Source organism: Herpailurus yagouaroundi, unplaced genomic scaffold (assembly GCF_014898765.1).
Source record: "Herpailurus yagouaroundi ecotype Mexico unplaced genomic scaffold, PumYag 159, whole genome shotgun sequence".
Lineage (NCBI taxonomy): Eukaryota > Metazoa > Chordata > Mammalia > Carnivora > Felidae > Herpailurus > Herpailurus yagouaroundi.
Window position 1 is genome coordinate 80,069,633 of NW_024412400.1, and position 20,762 is coordinate 80,090,394.

Here is a 20,762-nt window from a genome sequence, read left to right on the forward strand (position 1 = left end):
CCAATGCTCATCCCAACAAGTGTCCTTCTCAATGCCCATTTTCGCCTCTCCCCTGTCTCCTCCCCCCATCAACACTCCTTGTTATCTGTATTTAAGAGTCTCTTATGGTTTGCCTCCCTCTCTGTTTGAAACTAATTTTTTTCCCTTCCCTTCCCCCATGGTCTTCTGTTAAGTTTCTCAAGTGTTTCTATTCTTCCAAGTTCTAAACTCCGGTCATTGCTGATATGTCTTCCTTTTGTAATATGTCTGTTACCAGTATCTACTATTTTTGGTTCAAAAAGGACTCTCAAGTGTACTCTCATCTCTTCATTTTACTATTCATTGTTCTAGCTTCTTCCTTCTCCATATCACAATAGACTCATTGTTTTGATTCTGTGTTTTTTTTTTAATGGCTTTATTTGTTTGTTTGTTTCATTCCAGCTGCATATCCCTAACCGATTAGTCTTCAAAAAATGTTATTGTCTTCCTCTGACTTTTTGTTGCCTGCTTCATTAAATTTCTTCTCTTAGTTGATTTTCATAATATTCCATGACCTACCTCACTCTTTAAAGTACATCTTATCTTTCACTATTCCCCTTACGGGCCTTGCTCTTGTGAAGCTGATGTCCTCATTCCGCTTCCCACGCTGAGTTAATTTTCCTTATGTCTTTCTTGCTGCTTGAGACATCCTCATTTCTCAACTGATTGGAAATCCTTCCCATTTTGAATTGCTACATTCAAATCCGACTTTCTTCCTGGTAGCTTCTGATGCCACCAGTCTCTTCCTTCTGTTTTTTTCTGGCTCTACTAACTGGGTAATGTGTTGTGGTGACCTGACCCCACAGTTTAGTGCCAGGATGCTCTGCTCCATCACTTACCGGTCGCATTACCCATCTTCACATGCAAAATGGGAATAATGACACATTCTTAGAAAGTTATTTTGAGAATTAATTAAGATAAGGAATACAGAGTAGCCAGTAGTATGTGGTTTATAATAATGGTGACAATTAATCAGTTAATAATGTTTTCCTGACACTTAATATATGCCTCTTTGTGGACCGATGTAATTATATCATATACATTTATATTGCCTCTAAACTATATATGATAAAGCCAGAATACAAATATGTCATGGAAGAGACCTATACAAATTATTTAACATCAAAAATCTTAGAGACTCAGGTTTGGAAGTTTCCTAATCCGGCCCATCTTTCTTGTGATGAGGAACTGGGAGGAGGGCTAGATTTTTTAAGTGAACCACCAAAGATGACACAGTATGAGAGTTGGCCCCAACCCCAGCTGAGGGTTCTGGACTCAATGGCCTCACTTCATTCTACTTTCCTCTTGTTCATTCCCCTTTCAGAAATGGTCTAAAGTCTGGGTCACAGTTCATATTCCTGAATCACCCATAGGCTTTATCTCATTGAGGAATATCTGGTTGATATTTGTGGATGGACTGATTGATTCATTGACTCATTATTAGTCTTGGTAATAGAATTTTCTGGAAACATCTATGGAGTATGTACAATACATGGGCTTATCACTCTTTTGATGCTGTTGTAAGCAAACAAAACGGCTCAACACGTACCACTTCTGTGTACTGGCTCAGGGTAGCAGGGAAAGGAAATGGGAGAGGAAGTTATATACATCTTGAACAAATCACACTTTTCTATTTTTAGTCCTTGCTACTGTTTGGAAAGTACAGCCCCTGTTCATGGCAGTCTGGCATGTGTTTCCTCAGTGCCATTTCAAAAAGGGGAAAAATAAATATGAGAATTTTTTGTAGTGAAAATAGTTACTCAGTGAAATCACGTTAAGTTCCTTCTTTTTCTCTTGATGAACCCTCAAACCCACTGGGCTCCGACTCCTCAGCCTCAGCTCTGCATGCCAGAGGCTCATGCGGGATGGGAGACTGGAGTCAGCATAGCCTAACACAGTAAGATGTGCTGTGGTGTCTGAGAGAGACAGGGCAGGAAGGCGGGGGACAGAATGGTGACATCCCTTCTTGATAGTGGCTGGCTTGGCTGGGGACCAAATGCTGTCCCCTGGAGAAACCTAACCATAGATTCAGACACAGCCTTACAGACCTTGCTTAAGCTGTTCCGACTACCCGACTCCTGTTTCTGTCCGTCTCTGCTATCCCTCTTTGGTTAAAGTTCCCTGTGGGTCTTACAGCCACTCTCCTAATTCAAATAGATGGGTCACTTCTCTTTAGTAGTGGAGACGACATTTAGGGGGATTTTCCCAACTTGAGTCTGTGTTAGTTATCATCAGGCAATGATAACCTCATGAAGGAGAATAAAGTCACCCGATCTCTATTCAGATGGATTTCTATAATATAGTAGGACTTGACGGGGTCAGATGTGGTGATGGTGGAATGGCTTCGAGTCAACTGCAAGAGTCTAATGAGGCAGATGAGGGCCTGAACTGGGGCAATGACCACGACACTGGCAAAGGAGAGCTAGAGTCTAGAGCCACTTGGAGACAAGGGGGTATGGGAAACAGAGGAGTCCCAGATGCTTTGCAGCATCCTGTCTTTCTTCAGGGGAGAGAGGTTTGCCTCCTGTCCTAGTGTCTGTCAAATGAGAGGATCCTCTGTAAAATCAAGGCTCTGAGGCAAGTGTGATAGGGACTTTACTAGAGGCGATGCTGACGCCACTGAGCAAAGATTGCCCCTCATTCATGAGAGGGTCTGTGCAATCTCCAGATGTAAACAGCTCTGCCGAGATAGAATTGTGGCAGCAGGGTGAGAAGAATACAGGGCTGTAATTAATGCTAATTTGTGGATATTGCTGTATTGTTGTCATTGTTGTTTTTAATTGACTATGTATTAAGCTCCAACAGGGTGCTATGAATAATGCCAACTTATCGTTGATTTATCAGAACACCCGGAAGACTTTATGACACCGATAAATGGGGACACATAGCACCCCTTCGAGGTGGCAAGTGCTGTTGCCATTTCTACAAATGAAGAGAAGTGAAGTGGACTGTGTTTACTCTGTGGGCTCTGTGGGTGGGAAAAGAGTGCTGTCAGACCAGCATTTTCCTGTCCCCGGGAACTGGGTTAGACTACATTAGTAAAGAATTTCTCCTTAAGTGCGTTCCGAGTTGTGGGATTTTAATGAAATTGTTCCAGTTATCGTTGTTAGCACTGCATTAGCACCAGACGACCAAGTTCTAGGCCAGCAGGTTTCAAATTTAGTGTTAAAAAGAGCTGGGGGAGGGGCTAAGGGCTTGTCAAATACCGATTGCCAGGCCCTGCTCCCAAAGATTCTGATCTGATAAAGGTGGGCAGGCCACTAAGAATTTTCCCTTTTCACGAGTGTTTGAACACTCTTGTCCTCCGAGGAGGCCCAGCTTCCCTTCAAAACCCAGTCTCTTTCTTCTTATCTGTCTGCAGCCACCAAATTCTAGCCTCACCCTGAGACCAGGGTTTTTTACTTAGTATCTGAGGGTCTCCTAGAACTCACCGAGTAGCATCCTGTAACGTTCTCATTTATAGAGCACACTATTAGCTGGCATTTACAGAAGACCTACTGTATATTTAGCATTCTGCTGGACATGCCATTCCCAGGACCTTATCCCACCTGGATTCCACAATGTCACTGTGGGGTTTGTATTATTATTCCCATTTTCACAGGAGGACATAAAACTGAGAGGTGGGAGCCCCTGGGTGGCTCAGTTGGTCGAGCTTCTGGCTCACGATTTCAGCTCAGGTCATGATCCCACAGTTCATAGGATCAAGGCCCATGTCAGGTTCTGCACTGACAGTGTGCAGCCTGCTTAGGATTCTTACTCTCTCTGTCTCTGTCTCTCTTTCTGCCCCTCCCCCCCCAGTGGTGCTCCCTCTCTCAAAACAAATAAATAAACTTAAAAAAAAAAAAAACTGAGAAGGGGATGTGACTTGGTCAAAAACATCTCAGTACTTTCAATCCTTTTGGTTTAAATCCAGGTGAGGGCCCAGATTCCACTTTGAACCACAAGTGGGAACAGAACCCCTAGAATTGGTTTAAGTGAAATATATCCTAAAGAAAATGTTCACACTGGAGTAGGGGAGACCAGGGAGGGAAAGGTAGGAATGGCCAATTATGATCTTCCTTATCCAACTTTGTTATTTGTTCCGGTAAATGGTAGCCATTTGCTTATTGCTTGATTATTCTGTGAAAAAGGAAACATTTCTGGGGAAAGCCTCACGTGAGGTGTAAGCAGAATTCTGGAGTCGAGAAAGGCTTTTAAAGTGGAGATGAGAACCTTGAGGCTTGGATAGCCTTGCTTCTTACTAAATAAATATCTTTTCCACTCTCAGTCGCCTCTGCCCGGGGAAGTCAGTGTTCGCATAGCGCTCTGTTAACTTGTATTTCTGAGGGTGGACGCAGAAATGCGTGCTGTCTTGTCGATTCACATTCATTCCCGATTAAGGTGGAATCAACAGCTTCCTGATAGAGTCCTGTACTTATTTTTTTTATCAATTGTAAACTTTTTCGTAAAAATAGGAATTCCTGCTAGGAGTGTCGTTGATGTAAATTGTCTGTGCACCGCCTAAAATATATGTGATTCATACCATGTGTTTGTTCCCACATCCACACTGCGTCCCGAGATACAACCACCCCTGCCCACCTTCTCTTTTCGTCACGGGGACGCACGTACCCGTTGGAGGTCTCTACCCTGGATAGAGGCCAAGCTCCTTCCGTGCAGAACTTGCACACCTGCACTTTCTGACCGCAGCTGACCCTTTGAGCCTGATCTTCCTCTATTTTTACCTGCAGGAATATTCTTGTTTGCCCAGTGCTAGTGCATGCCACAGTGTTCCCCCGATGTCTTTATGCTCGTGTGGGAAATATCTTAACTCTCTTTTCTCCATTCAAGATCTTTTCAATTCTCCTCGAGTACATGCAGCCTTTTCTGATTTCTCTATTTTTTCTGCTCTAGTGTGTTGCATCTCCTATCCCTGAATATTACCTGCCTGTATTCAGCTCTGTGATACAGTTGTTTGTGGATCAACTAACCTTTCTCATGCACCTGTAAGCACTTGGAAGATGAGAACCATTGATTACCTTTTTTTTTTTTTTAAATAATTCCTTCATATTAATAGGGCCTGAGTATTTGATAAATATTTCTGGAAAGGTGAATGAAACCTGTACTGAATGGAGAAGTAGAAAGCAAAAGAGACGACTGGAGATTGTCTTTTAACTATAGTTACGGCCGTGACCTGAGTCCCAGTAACCTGATAGGATAATCACAGTTCAATGCTTGAAGGGAAAACCTTTCCTATTTGCATTTCTGGCTTGGTGTCATGGAAGGTGCCAGAGCATGAGCCTGGGAGTGAAATGTTTGAGTCCTAAATTCTAATACTTCCATTTTCTACCTGAGTGACGTGGAAAGTGCTTTTTTTCTCTGACCCTTGTTATCCTCTTTTTTCAACAGGAATCATATCTACCAATCTCTGTTTATTTTACTATTACTATTACTGTTATTATTATTATTATTATTATTATTATTATTATTTGCACAGACAGGACTCTGCCTGTGCAATACAATGAGAAATATTGACACGAGCGCTTTTTTAAGCTCAGGCACTTGCCTGTTGATGATGGCGGTGCAGACAAAGCTACGGTTTCCTTTCCCCACGTTCCTAGCGGTCATTGCATCCCAGGCTGTGGACAGGGGATAGAGTGGCTGACCGCGATTGTACTAGCTCATAGGCCACTTCCCAGAGCTGCCTTTGAACAGCAAGTTTGACCAAGGTAAAAGGATGAGCATATTTGGGACAATTATTAGGGAGCAGGTGCATCTTTTGCTATTAGAAAATAACATTCCTGACAGTTTCAGTAATCCTGCTCCCCATATCTTTTCCATTTTTAACCTGTGAGGTAAGGCATCATGTGTGTTTTGTCTTGTCCTTTTCTGCCAGCTTGCTAGCATGTTGTCACCCTCCCCTATTTTCTTCCATTTCCATTCATCAACTGCTGGCCCTCCAGACAAGGTAACTGAAAGCAGTTTCCTTTATAAAGTTGCTATCTATGACCCTATTTTTGAAGTGGCTGTTTCAAATTGTATCTTGTTAGTGGCTGCTCTGTATCTTCTGTATTTTCAACTATCAAAGTACACTTAAACTAAACAGGAACAGAGTAATTTGGTTCCAGTAAGTGGCTACAAGTGAGGAAAAATAGATCAACAACAATGAAACACTTTAGATTCCTTGTAATGTTAGGGAGATGGTCGGTAGGTGGATGTGTTAGAAAAGCAGAACTTTTGAACCAGAAGAAACTGTAAAGATCAAGTCTAAACCCATCCTATTGCTGGTGAGCAAACATAAGCTTAGAAGGACAAAGCGATTGGCCCAGGGTCACCTGATGAATTATGGCAGAACCAGGACCAAATGCCTAGTTTGCTCCTTTCTGCTTTCCTGGCCCATACACCCACCTCCATGGTGGCAAAAGAGAATTCTGTGGTTGTTCTGGGTAGGTAATCAAGATCATTTTTCTGGGTCTCACTATTATTAAGTCATCTTCTGACAGTAGCACACTTGTAAGTGTATTAGGAGAACATTTTAATACTGTCTTCTTGACAGTTGGGAGTTTTGGGTGGGTGGACTGGGGCCAGGGAGCATTGACTTAGGTCTCCCTGACCCATCATTATCATTTGGCTGTTGGACTTTTAGCAAATCACTTAAGCTTTCTGGTCCTTTGTTTCCTTTTTTGGTTCAACATGGCCTTGTGATAGATGGTGGCTAAGATTCTTCCTGTCTCCATTGGGTGTGAACCTCAGTGTCCCCACCCATTCTGGCATCTCTCTTCTGGGAATTTTGGTAGCTCTTGTTTGCACCTGTGCGTTAGTATTGCAGTTGAACTGGCTTGAGGATGACTCTTCCATTTTGTTGGTCTTATCCCAACAGTGAAGTGGAAATCCATGGGGAATGTCTCTGCTCCTGTCTTTTGTAACATTTCCTCATCTGTAAAATGGGACAAGAGGATCTTTCTGTTTATATTATAGGCTCGTAAGAACAACGGTTGAAATAACGTCTGAGCTATTGCTTTGGAGAAGATGTTTCCCCATATAGGATGTTCAGATTCTAGTCCTATTTCAACTCCTTCACTAAATTATTACCTCAGACATTTAAATCACTTCTTTTGGGGGCATTATCATTATTTTTCAGTGAAAATGTTGGAAGAGCCCCTTAATGCCCCTTTCCAGTTCGGATATTTCTTAAGCCTGAGTTACCATTTTCATGCTAATCATCTATAATGTAGTCACACTTCCCCAAACATCCTTTATCTGAAAGTCCTGATTGATGGAGCTCAGCACATAGAATCACAGCCACAAATGTATAAAAGAATTTCTCACTCCTTTTCCACTTTGATGGCATGCCCCTTCGTGTTACACATGGGAACTGAATATTTTCCTTGGTTTTCAGTTTTGTCATCATTTTGAGGGGTCATGAAAGGATTCAAGGTGGGGGGAAGCTTGAGGAGGATGAGCTGATATATGATGTTAATATCAAGGTTCTATGTATTCAAACATTTGCTCTTGGTTATTCCTATTATTCTGTGGAGGAATGTGAGAAAGTGGCTTCTGTCACAAATTTCTCGTGCCCTAACTCATTGGCCCTGTATTATCAAAATGCAAAATAAGGAAACTATCTTCTGTAAGGTCTTATTTATTTTTATTTTTTAAAAATACTTTTAATGTTTATTTATTTTTGAGACAGAGAGAGAGTGGGGGAGGGGCAGAGAGAGGAGGACAGAGGATCTGAAATGGGCTCTGTGCTGACAGCAGAGAGCCCAACGTGAGGCTCGAACTCACGAACTGCGAGATCATGACCTGAGCCAAATTCGGATGCTTAACTGGCTAAGCCACCCAGGCTCCCCTCTTCTGTAAGGTTTTAAAGCAAAATCAATAGTGGAAATATCTGGCAGGGACTGTTTCCTGTTGCATATTTTCTATGGTGAGGACCCAACTGTATTTTATTCGGTCTATTTAATTCATAGGTTCAAACGATTTTTTGTTCTCCGTCTGCCACGCCTCAAATTAATGTTTCCTTAATGGAAAATCAAACTGATTCTTTTTTTTTTCTCTACCTTTTAAAATTTCTACTTGTAATTTTTTGTATTAATTGTATTATGCAAAGCATTTCTGGGAAAGTTTCCATGATCTCAGATGATTTTATGGATATCTTTATAAATATTTCAATTGGGTGTACAGGCATACCTGGTATTTTACAGATATTGCATTTATTTTTTTAACAAAATAAAGCTTTTTGGTAACCCTGTGTGGAGCATGTTAATTGGTGTCATTTTCCCAGTAGCATTTGGTCACTTCATGTCTCTCACATTTTCGTAATAAAGCAATATTTCAAATTTTTCATTATCATTACAGTTGTTATAGTGATCTGTGATCAGTGATCCTTGGGGGTACCATGAACCACACTCATACAAGGTGACACAATTAATCCATAAATGTTTGTGGTTCTGACTGCTCTACCGACTGACCGTTCCCCCCTCTCTCCCTCTCCCTGGGCCTGCCTATTCCCTGAGACACAGCAATATTGAAATCAGCCCTGTTAACAACCCTACAGTGACCTCTAAATGTTGAGGTGAAGGGAAATGTTACACATCTTTCATTTTAAATCAAAAGCTAGAAATGATTAAGTTTAATGAGGAAGGCATGTCAAAAGCCAAGATAGGCCTGAAGCTAGGCCTCTTGTCCGGTTAACCATGTTGCAAATGCAATAAAGTGAAACACAATCAATTTCTGGAAGAAAATTAAAAGTGCTACTTCAGCGAATACATGAATGATAAGAAAGAAAATTGCTGATATGGAGAAAAATTCACTAGCCTGAATGGAAGATCAAACCAGCTGCAATATTCCCCCACATTCCCAAAGCCTAACTGATACATAGCAAGGCCCTAACTTCATTCAGTTCTGTGAAGGCTGATAAGGAAGTTGCAGGAGAAAAGTTTGAAGGTAGCAGTGGTCGGTTCATGAGCTTTAAGGAAGGGAGCCATTTCCATAACATAGAAGTACAAAGTGAAGCAGCAAATGCTGAGATAGAGGCTGCATGCAGCAAGTTATGCAGAAGATCTAGCTAAGATAATTCATGAAGGTGGTACACTAAACAACAGCTTTTCAATGGAGACAAAACAGCCTTTCTTCAGGAGAAAAAAAAAATGCCATCTAGAATGTTCATCACTAGAGAGAAGTCAATGCCTCACTTCAAAGCTTCAAAAGCTGACTCTCTTGTTAGGGGCTATTGTAGCTGGTGACTTTAAGTTGAAGCCAGTGCTCATTTCCCATTTTAGAAATGGTAGGACCCTTAAGAATCATGCAAGATCTACTCTGTCTGTGCTCTGTAAGTGGAACAGAAAAGCCTAGATGACAGCACATCTGTTGACAACATGGTTTTACTGAATATTTTAAGCCCACTCTTGAGAACTACTGTTCAGGGGGAGAAAAAAAAGAAGATTCCTTTCAAAATATGACTGTTCCTTGACAATGCACCCAGTCACCCAAGAGCTCTGATGGAGATGTACAATGAGTTTAATGTTTTCCTGCCTGTAAACACAACACCCATTCTGTAGCCCATGGATCAAGGGGTAATTTCAACTTTCCAGTCTTATTGTTTAAGAAAATACATTTCCTAAGGCTATATAGCTACCTTAGACTGTAATTCCTCTGGGGAAAGTTAATTGAAAACCTTTTGGAAAGGATTCACCATTCTACATGCCTTTAAATACATTTATGACTCACAGGAAGAGTTCAAAATATCACCATTAATTGCAGTTTGGAAGAAGTTGATTCCAGCCCTTATGGATGACTTGGAAAGGTTCAAGACTTCAGTGGAGGAGGTAACTGCAGATGTGGTGGAAACAGCAAGAGAACTAGATAGAATGAAAAGTGGAGCCTGGAGATGTGGCTGAATTTTCTGCAGTCCCTGGATCAAACATTAATGGATGAGGACTTGGCTTCTTATGCACGAGCAAAGAAAAGTTTCTTGAGATGGAAACCAGGCCTGGTAAAGATGCAGTGGAGATTATTGAAATGACAATGAAGGATTTAGAATATCACATAAACATAGTTGATAAAACAGCAGCAGGGCTTGAGAAAACGGACTCCAATTTTGAAGGAAGTCCTGTGGGTAAAATGCTATCAAACAGCATCACGTGCTACATAGAAATTGTTCATGAGCAGCAGATTCTATCGATGCAGTGAACTTCCGTGTTATCTGATTGTAAGAAATTGCCACAGCCACCCACCCTTCAGTACACTACCACTGTAACCAGTCAGGAGCCCTCAGCATTGAAGCAAGATCCTCCAGCAAAACGATAGTGACCTGCTGAAAGCTGAGGTGATGGTTAGCATTTTTTAAACAGCAAAGTATTTTGATACATTGTTTTTTTTTCCCTTAGACAATGCTATTATTGCACACTTAATAGACCACAGTACAGTGTAAACATGACTATTATAGGCATGGGGAAACCAAAACATTCATTTGACTTGCTTTATTATAATATCTGCTTTATCATGGTGGTCTAGAACCGAACCCCCGATATCTCTGAGATATGCCTGTGCCTCCTTTTTTCACACACGAATGTGCACACGCGCGCGCGCGCGCGCACACACACACACACACACACACACACACACACAGAGTAGAAAAGGCAGCTTAGTATAGTGTTTGCTAAATGATGTATGGGACTGACTAGCAAGGTGGAACTTAAGGATCCCATTTCTTCATCTATAGCTTGCCTAGAGAACCTGCAGCTGTGATTTTTGAACTATGTTTTTATAGAAGTGCTTCTGGGGCATTACTGGAGCTAATGGGGAGGACCCGTGGGTGGAACCCTGGGCTTCTCCTGATGTATTTGAACCAGAGTAGTTCTGTTTTTATCTGTTTATGTAATGAGGTTCCATATAGAATGTCATTTCCAGCAGAGGATTCTGCTGCTTTAGAAAGGTGTGGCAAATGTTTATTTTACTGTCAAATAATCTTCTTGTGGTTATTATTATGATATGCATTTTATTAACATAGGTAATACATTTTTCCATGTTACCCTATAGCTATGCTCATGCAAACTGATCTTTATTTTAATCACAAGGAGCTACTTTGAGTATTATCAATATTTCAGTATTATTTTTATGTTGAAATAATGAGTGAGTAAATACAGGGAAATTATTTTTTTTTTTGATATTTTGTTGTTTTTGCTTTTTTTTTTAAGATTTTATTTTTAAGTTATCTCTACACCCCACGTGGGGTTCGGACTCACAACCCCAAGATCAAGAGTCACGTGCTCTACCGACTGAGCCCGCCAGCCGCCCCTCTTTGTGCTTTCTTATCTGCACAGAACAGTGAGAAATGAGGCTATTTACTTATAGCTGAGTTGGCGTAAGCTCTGAGGTGGCCTGTTTCTGGTTTAGATCTGGTTGCAAGCGGGCAACAAAGGCAATGGCAGGCGAGTTGTGAAATGTCATTATAGACCCATACAATGTGAGAACTTGAAAAAATAAAAGTGGACCCAGAAGGCTCATACACCTCATTTTCAAGAGGAAAAAAATTGAGTTTTAGAAAGGAAAGGTCAGTGCTTATGATGTCACAGGTAGACCTGGCTTCCCGGGCTGTCGTCCTCACAAGTGAGCAAATCTTGCACTGGCTGCCTCAGTTGGGCTGACTGGGGAACAGAGTCCCTACAGAGTATCCCCATGTAAAAGAGTTTATCTCAAGAATCCATGTGGTTGGAGCCTGACGGCAGAAGGCTCAGGGATGAGGCCATCTCTCTTTGCTTTTCATTCCTTCTCCCTCCCTGCCTCCTTCTCCCTCTTCGATCCTCTGCTTCTCCACTATTGGCACATTCCTTATTCCTCAGCCCCTTCCAGTAGTTGGCCTCTTATCTAATTATTAGCAATTAGCCACAATCATGGTCTTCTTGGCGTATCGTGACCACAGTCCATCCTCATGGCAGTTTTGTTACGTTTCTTCACCCAAATTGATAAGAGAAGGACGTTTAATCACATTGCTTCTCTTTTTGTCATCGGCCAAAGGTTCTTCACCAGCCAGTTCATGGACCTTTGGTCAGGTGTCCAGCCTTGCTTCCGTGGGTCACATTTTGATGTGGGGTTACATAACTGGTCCAAAATATGGATCTTTTGGCAACAAACAATGAGGGCAGGATTGTTCCCTTTAAAAAGACGTGACTTGGCCAAACATTGTCAACTTTGGGTAAGTGTGTTTAGTGCTGAAAAGTATGAGATGGTAGAGAATGTGATGGGGGAAAGATTGAGCTATGTATCAGGTCTAATGTTTCGGTTTTATCTTGATGTTTTTGCTTCAAGTGTACTAGAACCATGGAAAGCTCTCATTGTCTCCTATTGTTACCCTACTTTCTGTTTATTCAATGCCATGTTCCCAGATGCCAAGCTGTTATTCTGTTTGAATCATAAAAGTGTTGTCTCTATTTTGAATGCAACAGAGTTTGCTCCAAAGATGGCTTTTTGTGGCACTTTTTACCACTGTCCTTAACCTACAGGGTAGATGAATCTATGTAGATGGTAAAGAGACTGGAGTTTTAGCTTTGCTTTGCACATCAGAAAAGTTGAATTATATTTCTGCCAGCCATTGGAAGCATTGCCAGCATCTTAGGGAAGGAGATTGCTTTTGTTTTTAAATCTCTGTCTCTTCCACATGGTTTTACAGAGTCTCAAAGAACATAGTGTATTTGATGTTATTAGGCAGATAGAAAAGTAATATTATCCAGTAGACTATAAACTCCTTGAGATTGAGGATCATGCCTTCTTTAGCCTTCATGCTGCTTAGCACAAACTGTTTCCTAGAACAGCATGGAGAAGAGCCATTCTCACAAACCGACAGCGAGGGAGTTACCCTATGAATATTGCTATCAGCAGAGTTAGGCAAAGGAGAGTCCATTATTCAGTAATTAGGTTATCAGTAATGTTTTCATGCAGGAGAGTACATTCAATAAGGTAGATGGATTTCAGAAAGGTGGGCCCTTTAGCTAAATCAGTGGGAAGGAGAGTGCACAGCCATGAATTAAAGCATTCTTCCCCCAGCATTTGGGGTCTCTTCAATAAGGTGACATTTCTATTGGATAAAATAGGTCATATTTTCTGTAATTCTCACTAGTGTATGCTACCCGCCAACTCAACATTATCAGAATCAGTGTGATAAGGGGACTGATATTATTAATATAGCATGGGGGATGATATTAAGAAGCACTGCTACTGTCTCCATTTTATTTTTATCCAGATCTTTCTTACCTATTATTTGGTTCACCTGTTAGTATTTTCAAGAGACACCTACACACACACACACACACACACACACACACACACACGCACACACCCTTCTAAGTGTTCATTGTGTTAGAAATCTACTTACACCAGTGGTTCTCAAAGTGTGATCCTCAGACCTGCATTGTTGGCATCCCTTCAACACTTGTGAGAAATGTAAATTCTTGGGCCTGCCCGAAGATGCACAGAATCAGAAGTTCTGGGGGTTGGATCCCAGTCATCTGCATTTTCACAAGCTCTCTGGGTGGTTCTGTAACAGACTAAAGTGTGAGAACCACTGATCTTGAATTATGTTCTTTGCGGTTCATTCCTAGCACCATCATGTGTGAAGCACGGGAGCCTCATCGAACTGAAACTCCAGCACCTGATTCTACTTTGAATCAAAATACTTTTCAAACTCATATACTCACTCTGACTATGTCAGCCAAAGCATTTATTTTGCGACTGTGGTCAAAGCAATAGTCGAGTAGCCAATGTTTATTGAATACTTGAGATGTGAGCAGTACTTGGCGTGAATGAACTCATTTAATCCTCGTAACAACAGCATGAGGAGCTGGGGCCCAGAGACCTTAGATTGATTCATGTCACCAAATTGACAGGTGGCAGAAGGTTTCTAACCCCTACAGTCTGACTTCAGAGGCTTTGCCATTACTCTTTTTGTGTTAGAGGTGCTTGGTTGGGGGGAGTGTAACAAAAATGATCATGAAAAAATTTATTAATTATATTTTCAGCTTAATTAACACTAGAAAGATGATCAATGATTGAAACTTAGTTTTGTTGTTTATAGACAATACAGTTTTTTTTATATCCCTTGTATCATCAACCATTTTCTTTTTTTTCTTCATTAATGTTAGAAATAAGGGAACAATGAACTTTTCTGACCATAATAGAATATAAAAATGAAGTAATATCTACAGTGTATTAATACATAAGTCCACTGAAAAGAAAATGGTAATTGTGTGTAAAAGAATGTACTGTTTTGTTTCTAGTCTAGGGTTTCCTAAGGTGAGATAGTTTTGTTTTGTTTTGTTTTGTTTTTCCTAAACTATCAGGGAAATTTTTTTTTTTTCCTAATGAATCACAAAAGGGAGCCCAAGTTTGGGGCCTATTGGGAGTCCCTTGGTGTCACACATGGGGTCTGCTCAAGTTCTCTGAGCTTTGGAAAACGTGATTTAAATGCAGATTTAGGGGTGCCTGGGTGGCTTAGTCGGTTAAGCATCCAATTCTTGACATCGGCTCAGGTCACAATCTCATAGTTGTAAGATCAAGTGCCACTCGGGGCTCCACGTGGAGCATGCTTGGGATTCTCTCTCTCTGCCCCTCCCCTACTTGCACTTTCTCCCTCATGCACTCTCTCTCTCTCAAAATAAGTACATATTAAAAAAATTGAAAAAATCATAGGTTTAGTACATTTAACATCAAGTTTCTCTCTGATGATTTGTTTCTTTCTCATGCATGTTTCTGAGCAATCATGTAAAATCTTGGCTCTTTAAATCCTCCTTCTGTGATGTGTCACTGTGATTGCTTAGCCACCTCAAAGATTCTGGACATTATTGAGGTTGAGGTCAGGCTCATGCATGGTTTGAGTGTATGATACTGGGCATTGGCTCTAATTCTAGGAAATAAACTCCCTAGGACAGACAGTGGTTCTTAATTAACTAGATCATTTGCCTTGATCCTATGTTTCTCCTAACAGCCTGAACATGAACTCTCTTTTTTAAGAATGTTGATTTGATCCTCAGGTTCCTGATGTTTTTTTCATAACAGAGGACTTGGCCATTTATCCTGGTCCCCTACCTCAAAATTGGAAATGAATACTTAACAACTAACTTGTTATTATGCTAAGTAGAATGCATTTATTTCCTGTCCCCATTTTGTAGCCACCAATGTAATAATCAATTCAGATGAGGATCATCTGTGGATGCTAAAACCTTTAGGTGAAAGGTTCTTGATGAGCAGTATAATAGCAGAGTTTTCAAGTGCCACCTCACAGATAATTTATTGATTTAAAAGGGAAGAGAACAACTTTTACAATGAAGAAATCTGTCGGACACTACCTTAATGAAGTCATCAAACTTGGCATCACTAAACCGAGCCAAACTGACATCCTGAGCTTCCTTGTGTGATGCAGTGGGGTGGACACAGCATCATACACAATAATCACAGACAACGCAAGGTTGTTGAACTTTTTATAAGACACCTTGCCTGAATGCTTAAAGTCAGTTTCATGAAAGACAAAAATAGGCCGGGGGGCGGGGTGGGGAAGAGACCAAAAGACGTGCCATCTCAATGTGTGATCTTTGATTGGATTTTGGATGGAAAATAACAACAATAAATAAAAGGATGTTACTGAGATTGATGGTGAAAAGTGAGCAAGTGTGCACATTAGATAATTGTACACCTGTCTTAAACCTCCCGGGTGTGATCACGGTACAAGGACTTCTTAGGAGATAAAAGCTTAAGCTCAAGTATATAGAGGGGAAGTTTCTGTAACTTCTTTCGAATGGTGTAACTACAATAACAAATGAAACAAATAAATGTATTTGTTATGAGAGAGAGAGTGAGAGCAAGTAAGTATGGCAAAATATGGGCTATTGATGAATCTGGGGGAAAGATGTGTGGTTGGAGTTAATTTTACTACCTGTTCAACTTTCCTGTGAGCTTAACTTTCTTTAAATAATGTATTTGGATATAAAGAAGGAATAAATAAATACAAGTGAATACTCTTTCCTAGCTCAATACTATCACTCCTGGTCTATCACCTATAATTAGTGGATTACCAGGATGTGGGCAAAAACATTACCCATCTAAAATCAGATTCATGGAAATAGCCTTTCATGCTATACATTTTGGTTCTGGGCCCTGTTTTAAAGTTGTTTCTTATATATTTACAATGGAGAAGTCATCAGCCTATAATTCTGCTAGTGGCACTAAGAATTATGATTTTCCAAGTTATAATAAGCCCCAGTTGTGTTTGGTGAGCTTTTGTCACATAGATTGTTAATGAGTGGATGACAGTAAGAGTTGCATAGAAACTAATGTCTTATGGAAGGCTTACTCATGGGGGTTTTAAAGCTGTTAGTGAAAAGACCCAGTCACTGATCACCATTTGTATCCAGCCTCTCACTGTGTCTTCCCACCTCTACACACCATTAATTGTTACAGTGACCACCAGAAGCTTCTCTGTCACCATTCTACTTCTTAGGATGAGTATGGGGGAGTTTATAACCCCATAGGCAACCCTAGACCAGTGGAAAACTGGAGCCTGAGGATAAACATTCTTGTCTTTCATCCCTAAGGTGGGGAGGTCTGAAGCATGATTCACAGCGTTCCTCACAGCCCTCCCAGGAGAAGGGAGCCCTAGTGCCCACAGCACTGGCCACCTCAGTACAGCACCTTTGGATTGGCCTTCCTCCTCCCTCACTTAAGTCTTCCAGTCCTTAAGTCCTCTTTCCTGGGAGTCATTTCCCAAAATAAGTGACCTGTACACCAGCTTCTGTCTCAGGCTTTGTTTTTTTGGCAGAACCTGGACTGAGACACTGGAATCTCTCTAGTTATGGTTGAAGAGCGTGAGAGTTGTTGTTATTACAATGGACGCTTTACAGGAGGTCATGTGGTATCTAGAAAAAGCATTGAGCAAAGGATCAGGGGAATCTTCCTCTTTGTTATTTGGCCTCGAGCAGGCAGTTTAACCATCAAGTGATGGGTGTGGCTGCAGTGATACAAAGTGAGGAAGACAAGTTGCTAAGTGTGGGCCATTCTGTGAACTGGTTATAAGACTGTCACCTCTGGCATCTACTATAAAGTGTTGGGAGTAGTAAGATAGTTCCCAAATCTAAAGGTTCTGTACAGGAGAGGACTAAGAGAAGTGCAAGTGTAGGGCATGGGCAGGACTTCCATTATTTGAATTGAGGCATAAGATAGAGACTCAGCAGTGAGAAAGAGATCTGTTCTAATCTGTAATAGGGATTGAAATATGGGAGCAGAGCTCTTATCAGAAGGTCAGGTAGCGCAGCAAGGGGCCAGGGATCTTAGTGCAAAATCCCATGGCATTAGGCTGGAACTTGTTGAATTGCATCAACCTAATATGAGAAACTACAAATGGGGAGTAGTCCCAGCTTGGAGGGAAAAGAGGACAAGGAGGCTGGATGCCAACTGAAGTCTTACATGTACAGGCTGGTTAAGCACTATAATTACTTGTTTCATTGTATAGCTCAGGATAATTCTGTGACTTTTGAGTCTCTGTGGTTAGGCATCCCAGTACTTAGAGCAAGGGCAGTTGATGTGCTTTCTGCTACAGTCAAGTACAGATGTTGAAGACCTGATTAAATTCTGTCTCTTTACTGATACCCCAAGGGGACACTTAATGAATGATGCTCCCTTTAAGAGGAAGAATAATTAACAATAGGTGTATTATTCATATTAATTCAGTTACTGGTTACTATAATTAATGCTATTTAAGAAAATGATCATAATTATAGCACTTTACGATTTACAAAGTATTTTCCCATCCATTTTCTTATCTGAATCTTGTAACATCTCTCTGGCTTAGGTAGGGCAGGTGAGGGTGAGGAGACTATGGCCCATAGAAGAATTTAACCAATTCCCCACCCTTACACATATATTACTCTGTCTATGACTATAGGGAGATAATGGAAATATGCATAAGATTCACATAGTTCTCAATTGCCTTCCCAAACAATAATGTCCCATCTTTCCTTGTTGTACCAGGACCCACTCCCCAGAATGTTCACATGAATTTTATTTTATTTATTTTTATTTTTGTTTTAAGTAGGCTTCACGCCCAGCATGGAGACCAGTGCGGGGCTTGAACTCATGACCCTGAGATCAAGACCTGAGCTGAGATTAAGAATCAGACGCTTAACTGACTAAGCCACCCAGATGCCCCTTCACATGAATTTTAAACATTAAAGGGACTTTATTCTTTATAATGCCACCATATTTCATAGCGGGATAAAGTTGAGATCACCTTTGATAGAGGGATTAGCATTCTGGAAACATATCTTTCTAGGACAGAGGGCGACTAGCCTTATAGGACTTGGTCAAACTGGAAATTCAGACTCTGAAAAAACATAACCCACCTGCTATGACACTGTTTTCTATTTTTGGCTTTGGCAAGAGAGCCGAGGGCAATCTCAGTTTTCTTAAGGGCAACCTGCAAATATGGGTCATACAGCATGGAATATACAGGCATATACAGGTGTGCACACTCATGCACCCTGGGACTCTGATTCCCTTTCTAGAACATATTACATATTCAATATACAAGAGCATCCACTGAGCCTATTGTACCTCTGGCTGCTTTTACCCCAAAGGTTCTGATATGAAGAAGGTTGCTGGCTGGACCTGTGGCAGAGTCAGTCGTTATTCATTTATTTACTCAAAGAATTTATTGAACACGTCCATGGATCGGGCCCTAGCAAGACTGTGGAGAAATAGCAAGGAGCTAAATGGACAAAATTCTGTCCTCAGGAAGCTCACGTTCTCTTGAGCCAACTGATGACAGACAGCCAAATGAAAGATAATATTAAAAGATAATATTAAGATATTAAAAGATGATTGATATTATGAGAAAAACAAGGTGAGAGGTTAGAGTACCATGCAAGGGTGGTACAAATACATTCAGAACCAGAAAATGATGAGGAAGCTGCTTTAGATAGTGTGATGAATGATACCCTTATTCAGAGAGGGCTCACAAGTAAGAATACCACTACTTCTGGGACAGACGACAATCTGTTTTGGCTCCATGGGGCTGGGCCGTGACGTCATAGACGTTGATGTTATCTGTGTGCCTGGGACAGATCAAGTCCAGAGGGATCAACTTACACGGGCTAAATTCACAAGTGATGGACAGACACACCAGAGCCTATTAGGTCTGTTTTATGTAGAGACTTAAATTTAAGTTCTGGGACTCAGGAAAGCTGGTCTGGTGAGCAGTCTACTAGAGGAAAAAAAACTAGTGATATTAACAGACAATGCTATTATGCTATCGTTACCTGATAGCACATCACTAATAAGATAAGTTTACTTAGAGAATTGTAAGATTGAATGCTGGCGTGTCACTGTACCCTATTTTTTGTTGTCGCTGCGGATAATCTGGTTTCTTGGCTAATACGTTTCTTTCTTTTCTTTTAATTTTTTTTAAGTTTATTTATTTTTGAGAGAGAGACAGAGACAGAGACAGAGTGCTAGCAGGGGAAGGACAGAGAGAGAGAGAGAGAGAGAGAGAGAGAGAGAGGAGAAAGAGACACAGAATCTGAAGCAAGCTCCATGCTCTGAGCTCTCAGCACAGAGCCCGACACAGGGTCTGACCCACAAGCTGTGAGAGCATGACCTGAGCCAAAGTCAGACAGTTAACTGACTGAGCCACCCAAGCATCCTGGCTGATGCTTTTTCTAAACTCTTTAGCAGCCTATCCTGATATTTAACTGCTTCAGAGAAGTTCAGTAGAGTTGATGAGATGACACTAATTTCCCATTATTTCATTTTGGTTGGGTCTTGTTGCAGATATACTTCGGTTTCTTGATGGAGTTGAAAGAGACACTCCCAGTACAATCTACAATCACTAGTAACTTTGTCACCTTAAAAGAATAGTTTTATAAGTTTATTTATTTATTTTGAGAGAGAGAGAGAGACAGGCAGAAAGAGAGAGGGAGAGAGAGAATACCAAGCAGGCTCCGTGCTGTCAGCACAGAGCCTGACTTGGGGCTCAAACTCACAAACTGTGAGATTAGGACCTGAGCTGAAATCAAGGGTTGGATAGTCAACCGACTGAGCCACCAAGGTGCCCCTAAAATAATACTTTAAGAGATGCCTGGGTGGCTCAGTCGGTTGAGTGTCCAAGTTCAGCTTAGGTCATGATCTCACAGTTCGTGAGTTCCAGCCCCACGAACCATGAGATCATAATCTGATCCGAGGTCAAGAGTCAGGTGCTTAACCGACTGAGCCACCCAGGTTCCCCCAAAATAAAATTGTCCCAATTTATAGACGACATGATTTGCTACATAGAAAATTACAAGGATTCTTAAAAACAACAAAACAAAACAAAACACAACAAATGAACCTCTTAAAACTAATAGGTGAGTTCATTAAGTTTGCAGGATATAAAAATAAACATACATGGGGTGCCTGGGTGGCTCAGTCAGTTAAGCCTCCGACTTAGCTCAGGTCATGATCTCATGGTTCCTGAGTTTGAACCCTGTGTCGGGCTCTGTACTGACAGCTCAGAACCTGGAGCCTGCTTCAGATTCTGTGTCTTCCTCTTCCTCTGCCCTTCCCCCACTCACTCTCTCACACTCTTTATCTCTCTCAAAATAAATAAATAAACATTAAAAAAAGACTAACTCACTCTGCTTCCAAATCCTATGACCATCTTACTTTCCGTTACCTTGCCTTAAGCTCGAACCAAACCTTTTGCTTGCTTTCCTCCAGTCTGCTCACGATTCCTGGGAATGCCCTTG

General features: G+C 41.1%; 1 protein-coding gene across 4 annotated transcripts in view; it reads left to right on the top strand.

Annotated features, from left to right (window-relative positions):
- LPP (LIM domain containing preferred translocation partner in lipoma) overlaps positions 1-20,762 on the top strand; it is a 692,086-nt gene that overhangs the window by 322,186 nt on the left and 349,138 nt on the right. The window lies entirely within an intron of this gene.